General features: G+C 42.1%; 1 protein-coding gene across 6 annotated transcripts in view; it reads left to right on the forward strand.

The window, feature by feature from the left end:
• Positions 1-18,101, forward strand: part of RBM47 (RNA binding motif protein 47) — an 80,425-nt gene that overhangs the window by 43,811 nt on the left and 18,513 nt on the right. Inside the window, exon 1 of one of the 6 annotated variants that reach the window (XM_057407555.1) lies at positions 5,715-5,734. The exons of 4 other annotated variants lie outside the window; for them this stretch is intronic. The gene's annotated coding sequence lies outside the window, so the exon portion shown is untranslated. Of the gene's footprint in view, positions 1-5,714; positions 5,735-14,872; positions 15,021-18,101 lie in introns of those variants that run through there. One more of the 6 variants, XM_057407552.1, reaches the window with a different exon arrangement.

The following is an 18,101-nucleotide window of genomic DNA, read 5'->3' on the forward strand; positions in this document are numbered from 1 at the left end:
GGAAATGAAATCCGGTGAAGGCATTTCAGTTTATGTTCATTCAAGACTGTAGGCTCAGCTCTGCTCTTCGTTTGCATTTAAACAAGGAAGTTTCAATAGAGAAATTGTTGAATTGCTTGGGAGTGTCTTCAAGGCAGAGTGAAAACACAGTGAAAGCTCTTCTGTGCATCAACTGTAGTGGCAGGGAGGCTATTGAAACCTCTGGCTACATTTTGGGAGAGGCAGATGGCGTCCACCCCATCCAGCACATGTATCATTTTAAACACATTGGAATTGAGTTAATGTAGATGAGATTTAAACTGTTTTCACTTGCTTAGGTACTTTGCTGCATTCAGAGTCTAATTAAAGATTTGTTTTATGGAAAACTGAAGAACAAGGTTAAAAAGTCAAGAAGGAATTATCTCAAAACCATGCATAATCATTCTTAGTCAACTCTTAGAATTGTCGATGGACACTAACAAAACTGGCAACTCTCAAAAATCTTCCATTTCTTCCTTTATGGAGACGAGTAGCCTTCTTAAACTCCAACCTGATGAAGGTCAGGGTCTCTGTGTTACCATCCCCTAACATCACTTCATGGTGCAGGTCTCCAATAGTGCTGGGTAGCTCTCCAGCAACCTCACCAAACTTTGTCCAGAGTCCATGATTGCTCTACTTTGGCAAGTTATTAACTGACACTTAAGTTTATCATGGTGCTGCACTTTGATGCCTGATGGTTTTATGCTTGAATATACTCGAGATGCGTGTGGAAGAAAAAAAAGACTGTTTTGAAGAAGTCAAATTTTGACAGTGTTTTAGGAAGTCACATTTTGTCAGTGTTTTGGGAATAGGGTTGTGCTAACATGCCAGGCTATGGCCTGATATGATCTTTGTCTTCTTGTTTGTTTTCCTTCTTGTCCAGTCCAGTTCTAGGGACTTCGCTGTTTTGTTTAGACTTTCCTGTTTAGACTTTCGCTGTTTTGTTTAGGTTTTCCAGAGTTGTAATTATGTAAATTACTTAATGGTATGTTTTTGTGAGTGAAGTACAAGTCATTTTAAAAATGGTTATGCTAACTCATAGTCTAGTTTCTGTGTTAAGACAGCAGTCACATCTGTCTTAAGGGAAGCAAAAACCTGAAGATAACCATGGTTTGTGTCCTTCAGACTGGTAGCATGCAAGATCTGTGAGTTTGTGTAAGGGAGGGCATCTGCAAGGATCTGACAAACAGATCTGCAAACAAGTCAATGAGTGCTACCTCCCTCTGCTTCTCCTCTTCAATCCGGCTGACCAGCTTGACTCTGGAATACAGTTAATGCTCAATACTCAACACTGCAGGTGGAGTTTTGATATTAGAGATGCTGGCAGTTCCTGAGAGAGGAGTCATTTCACATAGCTCAGCAACTGGCATTTGGCCATTCCAGGTCTTTCATCTGACTACACCCCCACCCCCTCCACCCCCCCCCCCCCAAAAAAAAAAGACACAACAACAAAAACATTACTTTTCTAATTAAGCAACTTTACAAATGTTAGATATTTTTAGCTGTAAGGGCAGCTTTTTGAGGCCTCAGATAAGCATATTATATTGGTGGTATTTTTCTATGCAACTGGTTTTCTTGTTTGCTTATAAAAATATTTGAGAGTAGCGTTTTCTAGTCCTGTAGTTAATCTATAGTGTGTGTAAGTCTGCTGTCATCTCTGTCAGTAAGAGATGGATAGGGTCAAATATTTTGGTGGGGTTTTTTTACAAAATAAATGTAGGGTTAGGTAAAGAGTCTGGGAGGATTTTTGTTTTTTTTAAGAAAACCATCACCAGAACAAATGTAACTGTCTGGATCACCCGTTCAAGTCAGCTTTCAAACAGATTTATTTCTGGTTCACTAGCATGCTTTATTTCTCATTTAATTTTCTGGCTGCTCATGTGTAAAAGAGCAGCACAAATACCAGGAAGATGGGACCCTTTCCCCAGGCCTAGAAGTAAGGAAAATGCACAGCAAAGGGCAGAAGAGCTGAAGACTAGCTCACAATCCCAGCTGTCCTGAGGGCATGTGTATGGTGGCTCCCTATCCGGGTCCATCACCAGATAGATCCAGTGGAGAGAAAGCAATTTTTCTAGCTGAGGGGGACACAAAGCAGAAACATGATTGGTGTTGACTGAACTAGTACTGAAGGGGAAACATTCAACCCTTTGCAGCTTCTCAGACTATTATACAGCAATTAAAATAGCTCCCACCATGTAAAAACACATCATCAGATAAAACGACATTCTGACTCATTATATATCCTTGCCAAGATCGTTTCTCAGGGTGTTCCAGTTTCTTGCTTGGGTTACAATGCTAAAACATTACTTGTATTCAAAATCTATGAGTCAGCTTCTCACCGGTTGAACAGACCCTTAAACACAGCTACTTATTAGAAGGATTTCTTCAAGCATTTGGTTTGACTGTTAAAAATAGCCTGTTTCTTTTGCACAGCCTCCCCAAAGCATGAACCCATCTTGTTGAAATCTGATTGTGAAAAGCACCTTTCCCATTTACCTGCTAGCAGTGGGATGCTTTCTGTATGAGCTGGGTATAATAACACAGTGTTCCATTCATGTTGTTTCGTGATTTCATAGATTTGACACTGTTGGCAGGCAGGCTGTGCCACGAGGTGTCTGTCTTGTCTTCCTGCCTGTTTCTTCCCAGGGGAGGGCTCCATTTTCATTTGCATAGGGTTTGTTTTAACCACTTGCACTGCAAATGCCCATGAGAGGGAGGCAGGAGCAGGGATATGTATGTTAATGTTTACACCTCCCTCAAAACGCTCCAATCCCAGATTGCCCTGAGCTGCTCCCAGGATCAAAGCAAGCAGAGGGTTTCACCAGCTTGGACAATAGAGAGGACAGGTGTATCCTCCTCTGCTCTCTCAAAGGCTGAATTGAGGTGCAGAGGTCCAGCCCTTCCTCCACTGGGAATCTCTCCTTCCCCTTGTGGAAATAAATGTGATCTTCCTTGAGAAGGGAGTATCTGCAGCTCCTCTTCAAGAGACAAGAGCTAAGAAGGGGTTAAGTGCTTATGTTATATTTTGTTGAGATTATTTTTAAATAAAACAAAAAAAGTTTTGGTGGAGGCCATACATGATTAGAACCAAAAGTGTTCTGAAGAACTCACAGTTTCAATTAAACTCGCCTGTTCAGGATGTAATTTCTTGGCCAAACCAAGAGAAAGAACTGCTCCAAAGCAGCCAGAGGGTCAGAGAACCCACCTGGGATGTGAGACCCCCAACAGCAACCTATGCTCCAGCTACATCAGGTGGGGCTCCCACATGCCACTCTGCCACTAACTGCAATGTATTCATTTTCTCAAACCACATCTCCAGCTGTCAGTTCCTCTTTCTGAGCTAAGAACTGAAACTGGAGTTTGTAAAACACTTCTCACAGCTTGACAGGCACTTGCAGACACTCCTGACTGGTAGTGATGGTCTCCTTTTGCTCCTATTATAAATTTTCCCTGCTTTCACTCTGTTATTTTCTTTGGTAAGCTCAGTCTAAATGTATAGTTATACTCATTCTGGCTGCGCAGTTGAACAAGTGTTGGCTTCCCTGTTCTGATAAGAAAGAAGAGCATTGTTTGATATTAAACAGTACATTGTTTTGGTGCTTTTGCTGCTTGTGAGAGTAAGGACATCAGAAACAAAGCCCTGTAATGGAATAATAAACACACTGGGTTTTTCCTTCACTGAAATAAACCCACAGTAGTGGGCAGTAACTGTCAGGGGTTTCCAAACCACCAGGCAGACAACTAGTGGGATTGTTCCCTTACACACCCACCAACTCTTTAGATTTATTTATGCCTGTCCTAGGTGTTTCTTCCTTGTTTTATTAGAAGGCCAGCTCTTCCTGAATATGCCTCCTGTTGCCTGAAAACTGAACACTGTTATAAAGAGCGACTGAAAGATGGAAAAAGATAAGAGAAGAACAGTTTCTCCTTCAAACCATTTCTTCTGTGCACTGTCATCCTTCTAGAGAAGGAGAAAAGGAAGGAAAGCAGCTCTCTCTGGAGACAATACTTCTACTAATGTACTGAAACCAGCAAAACCAGCAGCCAGGATTTTCCATACATGCCCTCCCTTTTCATGAGTGGAAAAATCAAATTTTTCTCACTCTGCTGTAGGTTACTCTTTCAGATGTTTTCATTACTTCTATGACATTCCAGTAGCTTTACATTATTATCTGTAGTGTACTTAGGGAAGCCTTGGCAGGGGGTTAGACTAGATGACCTCCAGAGGTCCTTTCCAGCCCTAACGATTCTGTGACTCTGTGAAGACTGTGTGGTGGTTTTGAAGACAGGAGGACTGGTTTAGGGTCTAGGTTAATTAAAAACTGCCATATGTTCAAAGGAATGGAAGTGTAGCGTAGTTTCAGAAACTCAAGTTTTACTTAGGATTAGAAAGTAACTGTGTACTTTTTGCGTAATTTTGATGACGTTTCTGTGAGTTGGGCAATATAATGATTAAAGTTTGCATCTGGAAGACAGAACTGCTTTTTAATATGTTGTTGTTTTAAGACATGGGTGTTTAAAGTCAGACCTCCCCAGGACAGTATCTAGGCACTTACACAGGCTTCAAAGGCGCTTGAGCATGCTTAGCTCCTACTTATCTCAGTGTGAATTTGACAGACAAGGACTGGAGGATTTAACATCGTTATAACCAGCTGATCTATGAATAGCAGAACTTATTAAGTCTGGTTTTCTACAGTATCACCACAGGAATGCAGGGCAATTCCAGCTCCATTCTGTGTCCCCAGCTCCTCCCCCCCTCCCACAGTTTGCACTCATCCCTTCCTCCTCTATGCATCCCCTTCCTGCAGGTGGGGTGGCTGCTGGGGGCACGGGTGCCCTCACCCACAGGCTGTACAGCCCTGCTGGCACTGCTTCTCAGGGTGGGGAAAAGCTGGGCTCTAACTGCCCTGACTCAGTCATACAAATTCAATCTCTCTGAGTAGCCCTGGCTTCCCTAAAGCTGTGTGAGCTCTGGGACATCCTTCCATCTCTGTGCTGCAGCTGGGCAGCAGGTCCACAAGTGGTGAACAGAGTGAACAAGGACACTGCTTCAGTTTGTTCGCCTGGGGTGGGGTGAGAGGCCATTTTTAGGAAACCAGTCTGGGAACACCACACATTCAGCAGAACCAGGAAGAGTGTACAAGTGCTAGGATGTGCAAACAGGGAAATGAACTCTCAGGCAAAGACAATGAGTCTATTTACTGCTTGTTTGCACAAGTTACAGCAGCAGATGCCGTTTGTCTTCTGTGCTGAAATGCACTCCCTCCCCTTTCAAATTTTACAGTGGGAGCTTTTTTCTCACAGCAGATTTAGTTCTGGAGCACCAGTGGTAGGCTGGAGTGGTTTTAGCCATTTAACTGTCAGCTACTGCTGGACTTCGTTCACATCAAAGTGCTGACCTTTGGCCAGCAGGAGAGAAGCTGGTTGCTCTTGGCAAGGCACGATCACAGTGTACCCAGGGAGGAACCTTTTGTAAGGTGCCCTTTAATCAGCATTAGATTGCATTAGGGGTTGTAATGATTTAGGTTCCCTTGATAGTTTCAGTAGAAGAGCATCTGAAACCACAAGGTCTGTCCTGCTGTTTCTCTGTGACCTACGAAGTGCCAGGCTGAGGTCCTGAAGCAGTGACTGGTGCTGGGGACACAACAGCGACAGTAGTACCAGGCACACGATGGCTTAGCCCGCTGCTGCTGGCCAGCTGAGGAGCAACCTGTAGGTTAGTAACCATCACCTGCGGCAGCATTACGGTCATGGTTGTATTTCCTATACTATTCAGAAGGGATGAAGGCTGTGTCGGAGGGAGCCTGGTCAGTGGGGCACCTGTTTCAGCTTCCTGGGCAGTAGTAGATACCCTAAAACACATTGTAAGTGTTCATAGAGGAGGTGGTTATGGAAAATCCTTGTTTCAGAGAAATCTGTTTTCCTAGTTACTAGATGCAAGACACTGTCATATGCTTTAAATGGGAAGTTTGTTTCTTTTGTGAAGAGGGCTGTGATCTGAGTATAAGTGAATATCTCTGTTAGAAATGGGCAGTCACTGGAGTGGAGCCTCTGGTTCTTCCAGGTTGCAAGAGCCCTCCTGCACTGCAGAGGTGTACAGAGTATGCCCAAAAAATGGCATGCTGTACTTCACAATTGCTCTTTTAACATTGTGTTTAATCTTCTAAGATGATCAATAACAAACCAAAAGCAACCTTTTACATGTATAAAATGGTCTTTCGGGGAGTGAATGCACAAACTCAAAATACTATGTTTTTTCCTCTCTGAAATGACATAGCTTAGTGACTGCAAAAGGAACTACTTTATTTTTCTCTTAGCATCATCAGTATACTTAGGAAATTACATGCAAGGCAATTTTAATCTGCTTTGGTTTCATTTTTAACAATAATTGTTCCCAAGAGAATTGAAGTTACTAAAGAAAAGTAGTCCAAAGCCTCAGTATAACCTTGCTACTCTTCATCAGTCTTGTGTCTTATCTTCAGAGAAAGATTTCGCTTCATTTTAAAAAGTCAAGGATCAAAACCAAGGGAACATCACCACCTGATGACTTTATTTGTCTATTCTGGGACACACTGTCTCATATGTACCACCAGTTTCATGCCATGAAACATATAGAAAGTCAAATTAAACCCCTGATGTAACATTGCTGATGCCAAACACGATGATGTGGCATCAAGAGTGAGTTGGCTTCATTCAGGTAAACTCATACACAATAAAATTTCAACCATCTCTTCACACTCACCCCTAAATATAAACAAATAATTCCTTCTACAGATAGAAAATTCAAACCTCAAGATTTGTAGGTCTAAGGACAGGTGACAACCTGGTTGTTGCCACATTAATCTGTGTACCAGACAGCAGTATATTATGTTTTCATATTCAGAGATTCTGTGCTAAATCATGTACTGGTGAATCAGATGGGGCAGGACTGGGACAAGCTGCGCAAAAATGTCTTCCTTTTTCTTTCAGAATAATCTCCAGCAATGTATCAGGAAGGGGAACGTTCCTAAACATAGGTTTCTACTTACCTCCAGTGGTGCTCTGAAGATGACACAAAACCCTAGAAATGACAAATTTCAACCATTTTAGATGCACTGAGACTGGAGAAGGTTTTTCTCTGTATATTTGATATTGTGCTTACCTTTAAATGCAACCTGTATGCATTCCCACCAATTAAATGTGCTTTTTTCAGTTTACCTTGCATGTTTTTGAGAAGGGCAAAGTCATTGACCTTTTAAAGCTCCTGTGAAGATTTTAACTGTGTGGGTTTGTGTTTGGTTTTGATTTTTAAAGAGGGGAGTATCTATGCAGGGTTGTGGTCATTTGTCACCTGGTTAACCCCCTGACGAGCTGCAATTTCCTGTTTAATTGCTGATGCCTCCTTGCAAACAGCTGAGGTCTCAGGTGCATGGTGAGCATTATTTATGCCCAAAACCTGAGGACAGTAGTTCACATCAGTTACATCTCTGCTAACAAATAAACTGTGCTGAGGTCTCTTCCCTGCACCCAGAGGCAGCACAGCAGACAATCTTTTTCCAAAGTCTCCTCCTTCCCCTCAAAGCAAGGTGGACTTGCCTACAGCGCCTACCCTGGACAGTTCCAGGGTCTACATGCATCCAGCCTTGCAGAAGAGCAGAAATATGAGAGAGAAACAGGCAGAGCTGAGAGTGTGGACATTGCCCAGAAGAGCTCATTCCATGTCCCCAACTCCTCCATTAGCCAAAGTAAAGGATCTGCCTGTCTCAGACCCTTTTCATGCAGCTTCTGAGTTTGAATTTAAGGGTTTGGTTAGTGTCAGTTTAGAAATGTCCTGAAAATATGAACCTTCTTCTAGAGGCAGGAAGTGTAGAGCTTAGGTTCATTCTGAATGAGACAAATCATCACTCATGTGTTTTTAGTGGCTCAAGAGCAGCAGATCCTAGGTCACTGTAGAAACATTTTTTTTTTAACTGAGTAAGGGAAAGAGCAATTTAACTAAAGGATTTAATATCACAGCCATTCAGACAATTCTCCTCATTCCTAAATATTTCAGCTGTTATTGATATCACAGACACTTTGTCTGGTTTATCTTGTGAAATATCTGTAGAGGTAAGTTATGTCAACAGCACTTTGAGGTCTTTCTTTAAGAGAGAAGTGTCTTATAGCAGATATGTAGTCCTGTAAAAAAAGCACCTTCCTGTGATTGCTGAGAGAGCTGCCCATTAACACAGCCCTTGAGCACTTTCCTTAGGCTGGCTCTAGCCCTTGGGGTGACCTGTGGCGGCTCTGGCAGTAAGGGAGATGATGCCCAAGAGCCCCACACCAGCGGTGGGCTCTGGTCCAGGTGCAGTCGTGGAGGTGAAAGTGCTTTTTTACTATTTGTGTTTGGTTACAGTGGGTGGTTTTAACACAGGGTTGCAAAATTCATACTAAGAACCACTTGTGTTACACTTGTGTTTCTGCACCGTGCAAGTGGCTCAGTACAGACATAGCTCTAGGGCTTTCCTGTGCTGTAGATAATTGGTGGTGCTGTTCTGGCTGCTGAGAAGAAAGCCCAGCTGAAGGCAGGTTTGCAACCCAAAGCCCTCCTGCTAGTAGAGAGACCAGCAGTGGAAAGGAGCAAGACAGGATGCAAACGCTGTGAACGGAGGGGGAATGGAGCGCTGGTTGAGGTTAGGTAGGGCAAGAGTATGTGACAGCATGGGCAAATCCACGCTGGGCATGAGAACAAAGTACACCATGCAAGGCAGGGAATGGGCCAAGAGGTGTGACCCTGCTCCTGATCCATGGCAGCACACACTACCAACAGGTGACTCAGTCGCAGCAGCTTTTTACCATGTGAAGTCCTGTCCCAGGTACTCTGGCAGCACAGGATGGCATAAAGCCTGGTCTGTTTAAACAGACTTCTTTGGTAATGATGCCTTCTCTGTGCATGGCAGTTCAGACTCTGCCGAGACCATCAAAAACTGCTTTGTCTAATCCTGACAATAAATCAGGGTTCTGAGACCTGGAAGCTGTGAACATGTAATAAAATGTAAGAGACACCTGAGTTAATGGATACAGTAAAGTCCTCTGCAGCTCATTCAGACTCCTCTAGTCTAAATTTTTCCTTCATGTTACTGGAAGACAGAAGAATAAATTTGTCTTCCTGAAGGAAACAGTCAGTTCCCTTAACCTATAACTTCTTTTTGCAAACAATTTCCAAGTGATGCTTACTGTATTATTTTCAGTAGGATATTAAAGACTAAAATAGAAAAGCTTATGACCTAAGCAGAGATGACGCCTGTTGGCTGGAGGAAAAGCTGTTTACTTAATATTCTCATATTCTACTGCGACCTGTAAAAGGGCAGAGCAATTTCTGGAAGAGAGAGGAAATGAGGATTATGTGTGCTAACCATGCTCACTTTCATACCTTGGTTCTGGAAGCCTCCTGTAAATATAAGTATGAAGGTTTTTATCTTCCGACTTGTGAACATGTGTCATGAAACCCTGTGATGCCCTCCTTCTCAAAAAGGCCCTAGAGGGAACAAATGAGAATGTTATTTGCTGGGAACCTTTTAATTACCAAAATTGGTTGGCACATGCTTGGCCTGTGCTGGCTGGATATCCCTGCTAGCCACAGGAGGTGGCCACCAGGTGCCTTTCAGTGGCACACTACAGGCTGTACCTCCCTCCTTGATTCTTCCAGTACCTTCAGCCTCTTGTACGTGCAGCAGTAAAATTCACTGGCTGCAAAACTTATATAAACTTATAGAGTAATAATTTGGTATTGCACCCTCTGATCTCTCTGGATGCTTCAGTAAGCTCCTTGGTGTTACAGAAAGGCTCTTACCTACCATTGTGAAATCTCATCAGCTTGTCTAGAGCAGGAGTTGTGTTGTGGCACTAGATTTAGCAAGCTTCAAAGGAAATCTTTCCTTGCTTTCCCATGTATTAGCTCAATGCTGCTGATTTGACAAATGCTTTAAGGGAGCAACGCTGGCAGAAGGACCGGTCCCATCTTCTCCTTCCCTTCTGCCCATGCAGGTATTCAGGTGGCGTCTGTGCATGGTGCAGCTGCACAAATTCTCGTGGCAGCACAAGTGATGACTGTGGGAAGGATAGAGCAGGACCTGATGCTGGCAGCACCAGTTTTATGTGTCTATGAGACTGTAATGTGAAACACTGGTCTTGAACATTCACATCAGGATAGTGAGGGCCAAACCTCTTCCCCTTAGAGTGTTTTATTTGCCCAGGGGCTGAGGAACAATCATCATATTAACCTCCCTTGTGGATATGTCTGTCCAGAACCCACCCTGTATTTATTTCAACTGAAAGCAAACATGCCACAGAAATGTAATGGCTGTGGCTATATAAAAAAATCTTTGGGCTTTGCTGTTTTCCTTCTTTTTTTATGTGCTAATTAAAATCTATTGCACTCCATGGGGTTATTCAGTATCTGTCTTCTTACATTTTGGAACCTAAAACCTGCTTTCAGGTTTAAATGAAAGCACAGAACAGCACATGGGAAAACTGAGCCTACTCACCAGGGTGATCCTCTGTGCTGATTTTTATTGAAGAATGATAATTCAAGTGTTTGATGAAAATAAAACAAAATCTTTGTCTAGTGACTGTTCAGGTTATCAGGGCAACTCTCACTGCCCATGAACCAGAGAAGCCTAAGTTTAAAAAACAGGGGAAAGCCCAAGGTGTCCTTGGCCAAATTTCCCCCTAGTGGCATTACACCTTCTGGGCTGTGACTTTGTTCTCTCTATGCTGGGATGGAGGATGTGCCTGGGGTTGGCAAAGCAGAAGGGGAATCCACCTTTGCAAGGGTGTTTGCTGGGAATCCTCTCTGATGTGGCAAGATAAAGAAAGGTCAGAGCACTGACGTAGGTTATGCATTGAAAGGGCTTTGGTGTGAGAGTACTTGAAAGCTGTTGTCTCAAAGTGTCTACCTGAATACTTCTGAAAATCTCTTGAGATGATACAGTGCATCTATTTTGAGACATACAATTATATGTGTTTGTTGTATGCTATCCACTGAAAAACTCCAGAAGTGTTATGGTACCTGTTACAGACTGTGGGTTCTCTGAAGGATGCCCCCACGTTTTGGTCTGCAGTATCTTAAGTCAGGAAATGACAAACTGTGCTGTATTAACTCACATTGTGTAATAACAGGTATAAAATAACATGTTATTCATTTAAATAAAGTGGTGTTGTCCCTTAAAACATTCAAATAGGCAATAAAATTGTTCTACAAACATGTGGGAACCTGTTCCACCAAACACGAAGTGGTTTTGTTAAAAAGAGAAGGGAAAGAAATAAAAGAAAGAAAGGGCTCCCTGTTACAATATGAGATCCTATTTTTTGTGACTGCATTTTGGCTGAGGACAGGCTTCTGTGTGAATATACTGATAAACCATGAAGACTTTCTGAGACTGAGATTGGAGACCTTGCAGGTCACTCTTAAATTCATGCGTCCTTTCAACAAAAAATTTTACTTTGCACATTCCCTTCTTATTCTACTACAGTCTCTCAGTAGCTTTTGCAGACCAAAAATAACTATAAAAGCCAACCCACCACTCACTTCTTACTTTCCCTTCTCCTTTTTCTTGCTCATGTGCCTGATACGATGCTAAGCTGCCACCCTGAAATATATCCTGAAAGCTTGTTTCTTACCATGACCATGAAAAATCCTCACTCTTATCCGGATAATGACACTACCCCAGTAAAATGCTGAACCTGTGGTCAGCCTTTAGATCTCCCAGAGCATTTGGGGCTGATCTTTCTAAAAATCTTAGAAAGTAGATCCAATGCTTTGTTATTGCATGTGACTGCATCAAGAAGCCCAGTGCACCCGATCAGCAGAGGTCAGATTGTGTGTCTTCTTCTAGAACAAACAGCCAAGGGGAAACTCACCGTCTCCTTTCTGAGTCAGGGGGAAGGTCCCCACTGAACAGGCATTTTAGTATTTCTCAATATTTCCCCTCAAATTTCCAGACTTTTCTATCACTGTATTCAGTAGAATGATTATTTAGGAAAAACCTTTCAGATGTAATCCCACTACAGGAAAAATAAAAGGAAATGGAAGGTCTATGGGAAACACGGGCATGGACTGGTCTGAATGGACTCTTCTCTGCATTGTTCCCTTTCACTGCTCTTAGGATTTGGCCTCTGCTTAGCTGTCCATCATCAAAAATAGGAGCCAACTAAATATTTATGGTATTATTGTAACAGAAGGTGACACTTCATTATCATTGTAGTCAAACTGTACGTTAGGAGAAGACGTCTTTATATCCTCTGCACCAGAGCAGTGGATGCTGTATTAGGAGAGGAACACACATGTGTACAGAATCCATCCTCCTTGCTGCTTAGATGGCTCTGCCCTTAACACTTTTCCACTCTGCTTTAGATGTACTCCTCTAAAGATGCCAGTCATCATAAAGAGACATATAAAAAGTCATGTAATTGTCACAAACATGGTGTGTTTGCAGTCTAAGGGAAGTAGGTGTCCAACGCCAGGGAAAGCTGGGGGACACACTCGCAGAATTCTGCCCAGTTTTCTGAAGTTCCCTATAAACCCACAGCCTTCAGGAAAAATAGTATTTTTTCAGATTCTCATGTTGGCCATACTAACACCTCGGAATACCCTGCAGCAGCTTCAACTGCTGATGTTCATTGCTTTACACTGTAATGGGGATGTAACTTGGAAACTAATAACAAGCTGGAACTGAAAGTGAAAGTATTAAATGAAGGTCAAGGGTTTGAGCAGCCTCTCTACGTGATCCTAATTAACATGCTGTACTGAAGAACCTTCTAAAAATGAGCCTGTGTGCTCACTAGCATTGGCACTTTTTCATTCCACTTACACCAGAATAGTCTTCCCTGTGTATTCAAGCACATGCACAATTGTAGCTCATAGGATTCACTTTACAATGCTTATGGTTAAAAGTTTAATTTGTTTTCCAACAGGAAAAAATAAAGAGAAGGATACTGACTAAAAAATCAGTTAAGCTGGTGGATGGGAATTTGGTCAGCTTATACTAGCGAAATATTTTATACTCACTTCCCTATGTATAGATCAGTGGGATTGAGGAATAGGTCTGATTTTGGCAGAACCTCTTAGAGATCTTATCCACAGATTTGAGACTGATTCCTTCCATAGTCTTGGGCAAATCACTACATTTCCATGCTACAGTTTCTCTCCCTGCACAGCAGTTACCTTCTTCTCTGCAGATAACAAGACAACTGCAGCTCTTGTAGCTAGTGAGTTAACATTTGCAGAGTTCTGAAGACGAAAGGCTTGCACAGTAGACTTGGGCTACAGGCATTCTGGGACCAGGATCTGGGCTGCAGGTGTGTTTGTACAGTGCCTAACACATTGTGGCCACAGTACTGTGGATAAACAAGTATAAAAAGCCAGAACAGAGCAGTTGCAGTCACCCTTTGGGTTTGCAGTGTAAGTAGAACAGGTATCCTTCCTGTTCACTCTCAGAAACCACCATAAAGATGCTTATTTTGCCAGTCTTTACCATCTTCCACATTTATGTCTCTCACTTGGAATCTTCTTGTTTTAGAGCTCTTATCTCTACACACATTGACTCTCTTACCCCTCTTCTCTATTGTCCAGCCTCTGACTCTGCAGTACAGGGATATCTGCCCAGATTAAAGCACACAGTGGGTAAGAACAAACTATTATGTAGGGTTGTTTGAAACAAGCTGACATTGTTTCTTCTGCAGAATCCACCCCTATGCATGGTTTGCCATTGAAAGGTTAAGACACTTCTCCTTTCACACAGGGATGCCCTGAGGTTGCTGCCTCTGTGCCAGAGATTTGGGCCAAAATTTACTTTTTGGAAAAATGAGAAAGAAGATAGGAAGGTTTATTGCCAGTGAAAAAAGAAACAAACAAACAGAAAAACAAAACCAAGCACAAACCCCAAAACAACTAGGAAGGGACTAAAAGCTGTAGTTGTTTTGCTTCTGCAATATGATGTTTGCTTTTCACCTTCTCCTTTCCCAGAAGTGAGCCGTCTCTCAAGGTATGCCCTGCTCCCTCTTCTCCTGCCGGCTGGTCATGCACATTGCTCTCCAGTCAGGCAAATCCATCATCCAAAGAGTGTTTCAGTGCAGTTCCTCCTCTTGGCTGCTCGAGAAGGTGTGTTGTTTGCTTTGCCTAAGTGCTCCCAGGGCCTCATGCTCCGTTGTTATGTACAGACCATTTCTGCTGTCATGAATCATGTTTTACCACCCCTGTGCTTTTACTTCTGCACCAGGCTCTTTTTTTCCTTTCAAGCAAACACGTTTGAGTTTCCGTGTTTGCTGCTGGAATCGTGCACGCCGGGTACATGGCACAGGCTGAGTTATTCCTACCATCACGTCGATGATGAGATCCGTAAACCTACCTCTAACTGCAAAAGCTGCAGACCGTTTTTTTTCTTACAACCAAAAGTAAATTGTTTCAGCACAACCTGAAATAATTTATCCAGGTGCATATAAAGGAAAAAAAATCCCTGAAAAAACCTCATGCTTTCAAGCAAAATATGCCCTTATCTTATCTGTTGTGAGTAACTCAAGCTATTTGCACAACGCCTTGTGCTAGGAAGGAGTTGTTTGTACATGTTTCACTCCCTTTTTTCCAAGTTTTGAATTTTGAATGAAATCGTCTTCTTCAGATTCCTCCTCCTGCAAAAATGTCATGGTTTCTCTTTCCTATGCTTCCCTGAAGGCTGCACCCAGCCCTCCTCCAAAGATCCCTTCCTTGCAGATGGTTTTCTATTAATCTTCAAACCGCTCTGGAGAGCTCTCTGCATCTGGCAGTGCTAACATCCCCTCTCCCTCCTGTCCCACCCACTTAGCCTCAGCCTAAGAGCCCTTAACAAATGACTCCCAAGGAATTTAAATGGCTAACGCTCGCTGGCCAATAAAGAGATGCATAAACTGTATAACCAGGTTACACGGCTCTTGCCATTAGGAAGAAAGGTTGCTCAGGTTGCGTGAGTCCTCTTAATCTGTCGCACTTCGATCGTGGGACCGGAGAGGTAAGGGAAATCTTGTTTGTTCTTTAGGGCTTTTTATCTGATTTTCATTTATCAGGGATTTGAGACCAAAAGAATGTCATTGTCTAGGTTTCGAGTTCAGGTTTTGCCGTTCTTTAGAGGGTCCTAAAGAGTTGTTTGAGAAGGAAGCAATTCCTTTTAAGCTTGAACTATGAGCTCAATATGTGAATATCTAAAAGACTTTGCAAAGTGAATTTTAGAACAGTGAAAACTAAACAACGGCTGATATTTTAGACAGAGGAAAACAAACTGATGTCTCTGAGATATTTTTTCTACTGTGTTAAATTAATGAAATGAAAGGTAGCCATTTGCAATCGTCTGACATGTTTTCAGTCGGTCTGTCTCTGCCATCATCTGTTTGTGCTTCCTCATATTTTGTTCTGCTTTTTCAAGAAATTAACATAAAATCATGCTTTACAAGTGGGTTATCAGCTTTAGGTACAGACTGAAGGTGGCTAGAAAGGTTGAGCAGGCAGAGTATATATTCAAGTGTTATTAATACAAATGAATCTATATAACTCATCTACATATAGCAAATTTGATAGCATTTTAAGAAAATAAAGTTCTGATATTATTCTGTTCATATTCTACTTAAGCAGCATGTGAAACATTTAAGGCTTGACACAGGACACATGACATTAATCTGCTCACCCTTATTTACTTGTTCATTTATTGCTTCGTTGGGGTCAGTGCTGATAATAATAGTGAAGTTTGAACTTCAACCTGGACAAAATCAGTTGAATCTAAAACCTTTTTTTTTAAAGAAAAGAAAGGTAGTTGTTGTGAGTAAGGTTCAATTGTTGGACAAGATGAGCTCCTGAGGTCCCTTTCAACCCTAACAATTCTGTGATTCCGTGTGATTCTGTGATTAAAATCAAAGATGAAATTGTCCATTCTCATGTGGAGCATACACAGCAGTTGTGACAGTTGTGTCTTGTTCTGAGCTAGGTGGGATTGATGCCATGCACCAAAATGTGTGTGTGAAGTGCTCCTTCACCCTTTGCACACTCAGGCTTGACATGGATGACAGCCATTGCTAGGAGCATGTGAGGGATGTCACAGCAAAACATTGCTACCATCCCTTGCAATGCTCCATGGCCTGACAGGCTGGGTTGCAGAAAGGGCACCTTTTTCAGTCATATTATTGCAGCTGATCTCTGAAGGCCTTCGCCACAGTGGCGCGTGCTGGTGTTAGCCGATGATGTCGAACCAAAGACCTTGCCAATGTCTGAAAGAGTCAAGAGAGGTTTTTAATTACATTAAGATGGTTAATCTGACAGAACCTCAAAACATGTCCTTTCTGCTCATCAAGACAAGGCCGTACGACTGCCTGTCAGGAGCTTGCTGTAATGTTGTTGGTTTGATTATTTTTCCATGGGTTTCTCATATAGCTCCCCACTGTATAACTGAGATTAGATAATGTGTAGGATAAAAATAAAGTTAACAAAGGAGGAGCCATTTTGTTACTCTCTTTAATGATTTCTATTCAGTTCTGCATTTCAGCTCCATTCTTTGCTGAAGAAATTATATTGAATCAAATGTTGCTTGTCTTCTTTCATCAGCTTTTCATTTAGGAAAAAAATACCCTAGTTAAGGTCAACAAAAACTGAATTTCAAATGACATCTGTCTCAAATCCCACTCCTTTTCTGAAGCATACAGAAATTTCATTTCTAAACCCTAGGTATTTCTAACCGAGCTGTAATTACAGTAAACTTGAACTGTCTTGAATTAACCCAGCACAGGAATGGTGCCGCCTGAGAGAGTCCCTGCCTTGGTTAAACTTTTTTTTTTCTTTTTAATTTATAATATTAACCCTGGACACAGGTAACGAGTACTGGAAATCTCTTCCTTGTACTTGTAAAGGTTGTTTCTCAATTTCAATCTGAGGTTCAAAGGTTTGTACAAACTTCTTAGATCAGAGGTCAGGTACAAATTGCTGCACTTTGCAGCTCCTTTCTGCCGATATGACAGAATTTCACAGCAAAGACGACTGCCTTTCACCCCCCTCTCCTTGCACAGGCAACACCAGGCAGTTAAAAGCGTGACATGTACAAGTCAGCCATTGGTACCTGAGTTTAATAAATAACTAACTGGGTTTCAGTGGTGCAAGGTGCATATTATAAAAGGGGTCAAATGTCAGTGCACAAAGGGAAAAAAAAAACCAACCACCCAGCCACTGACTAAGCCAAATGCTTTGAGTTTAATGTGCTTTCAGCAGCTAACATTCACATCCCAACTGTGGTTTGCCTTATGCTGATTTTCATTTCTGTGACCTGAGGGGGAGGGAACACGTGGGGCCACTTTCAGGTTTCCCTGAGATCTCTGCCTCCTGCTGAAAGCAGGGCTGCAGGTTGGGCCCCTTGTAGTTGCAGCGCTCACATGGGGAACACAAAACTGAGACTGTTGCAATAAAAGTAGTGCATAAGATTAGGGTGAACTGAAAATCTGAAGCTATTTTTATAGTTACAAAATTGACTGAGTAGATTTTGTATGAACAGGCAGGATGTGTTACACTTCTCTTTGGATCTCCAGAAGAGTTAGCTAAAAAAGTTAGATCAGAAAGGCTGAAGAGGGAACTGTAGTTTGCGAGCTTTTTTAGGTACTCTTGGTTGCACTCTAGAGGGGAACATGTTACTGCAATGTTTACATAGACAGACAGACAGTGTTCTGCATTACAATCAGAAAGAAAAAATCACAAGCACATGCATGCATATTGCTACTCCACAGAGTTCAGCAAAGCTTTCACTAAACATTTTCGATGATTAAATTAAAACACTGCGCTCATATATAAGATTTTCCTTCAGAGAGAGTCAAGAAGTGAAATAGGTGAATGTCTTATCTTTCTGGTGTAATAATTAACAAATGAGTCTAGCTGTGGGTTTGTTTTTCAGTTGCAGAAGATAGTTTTTCCTGTCTTTCTTATGGAAAAAGATACAAGCTCCTAGTCCGTGTTGAATGAAACACTTCTTCCTTTCTTGGTAAAAATGCTTTTAAAAGCAGACAGTTAATGAGGAAGACACACTTATCTGTATCAGCCTCTCTGCAGTGAATGTTGTTTAACT

This window comes from Pezoporus wallicus, unplaced genomic scaffold, assembly GCF_028554395.1.
Source record: "Pezoporus wallicus isolate ANWC-B61680 ecotype Strahan unplaced genomic scaffold, APGP_CSIRO_Pwel_v1 contig_2492, whole genome shotgun sequence".
In the NCBI taxonomy this organism is placed as follows: domain Eukaryota; kingdom Metazoa; phylum Chordata; class Aves; order Psittaciformes; family Psittacidae; genus Pezoporus; species Pezoporus wallicus.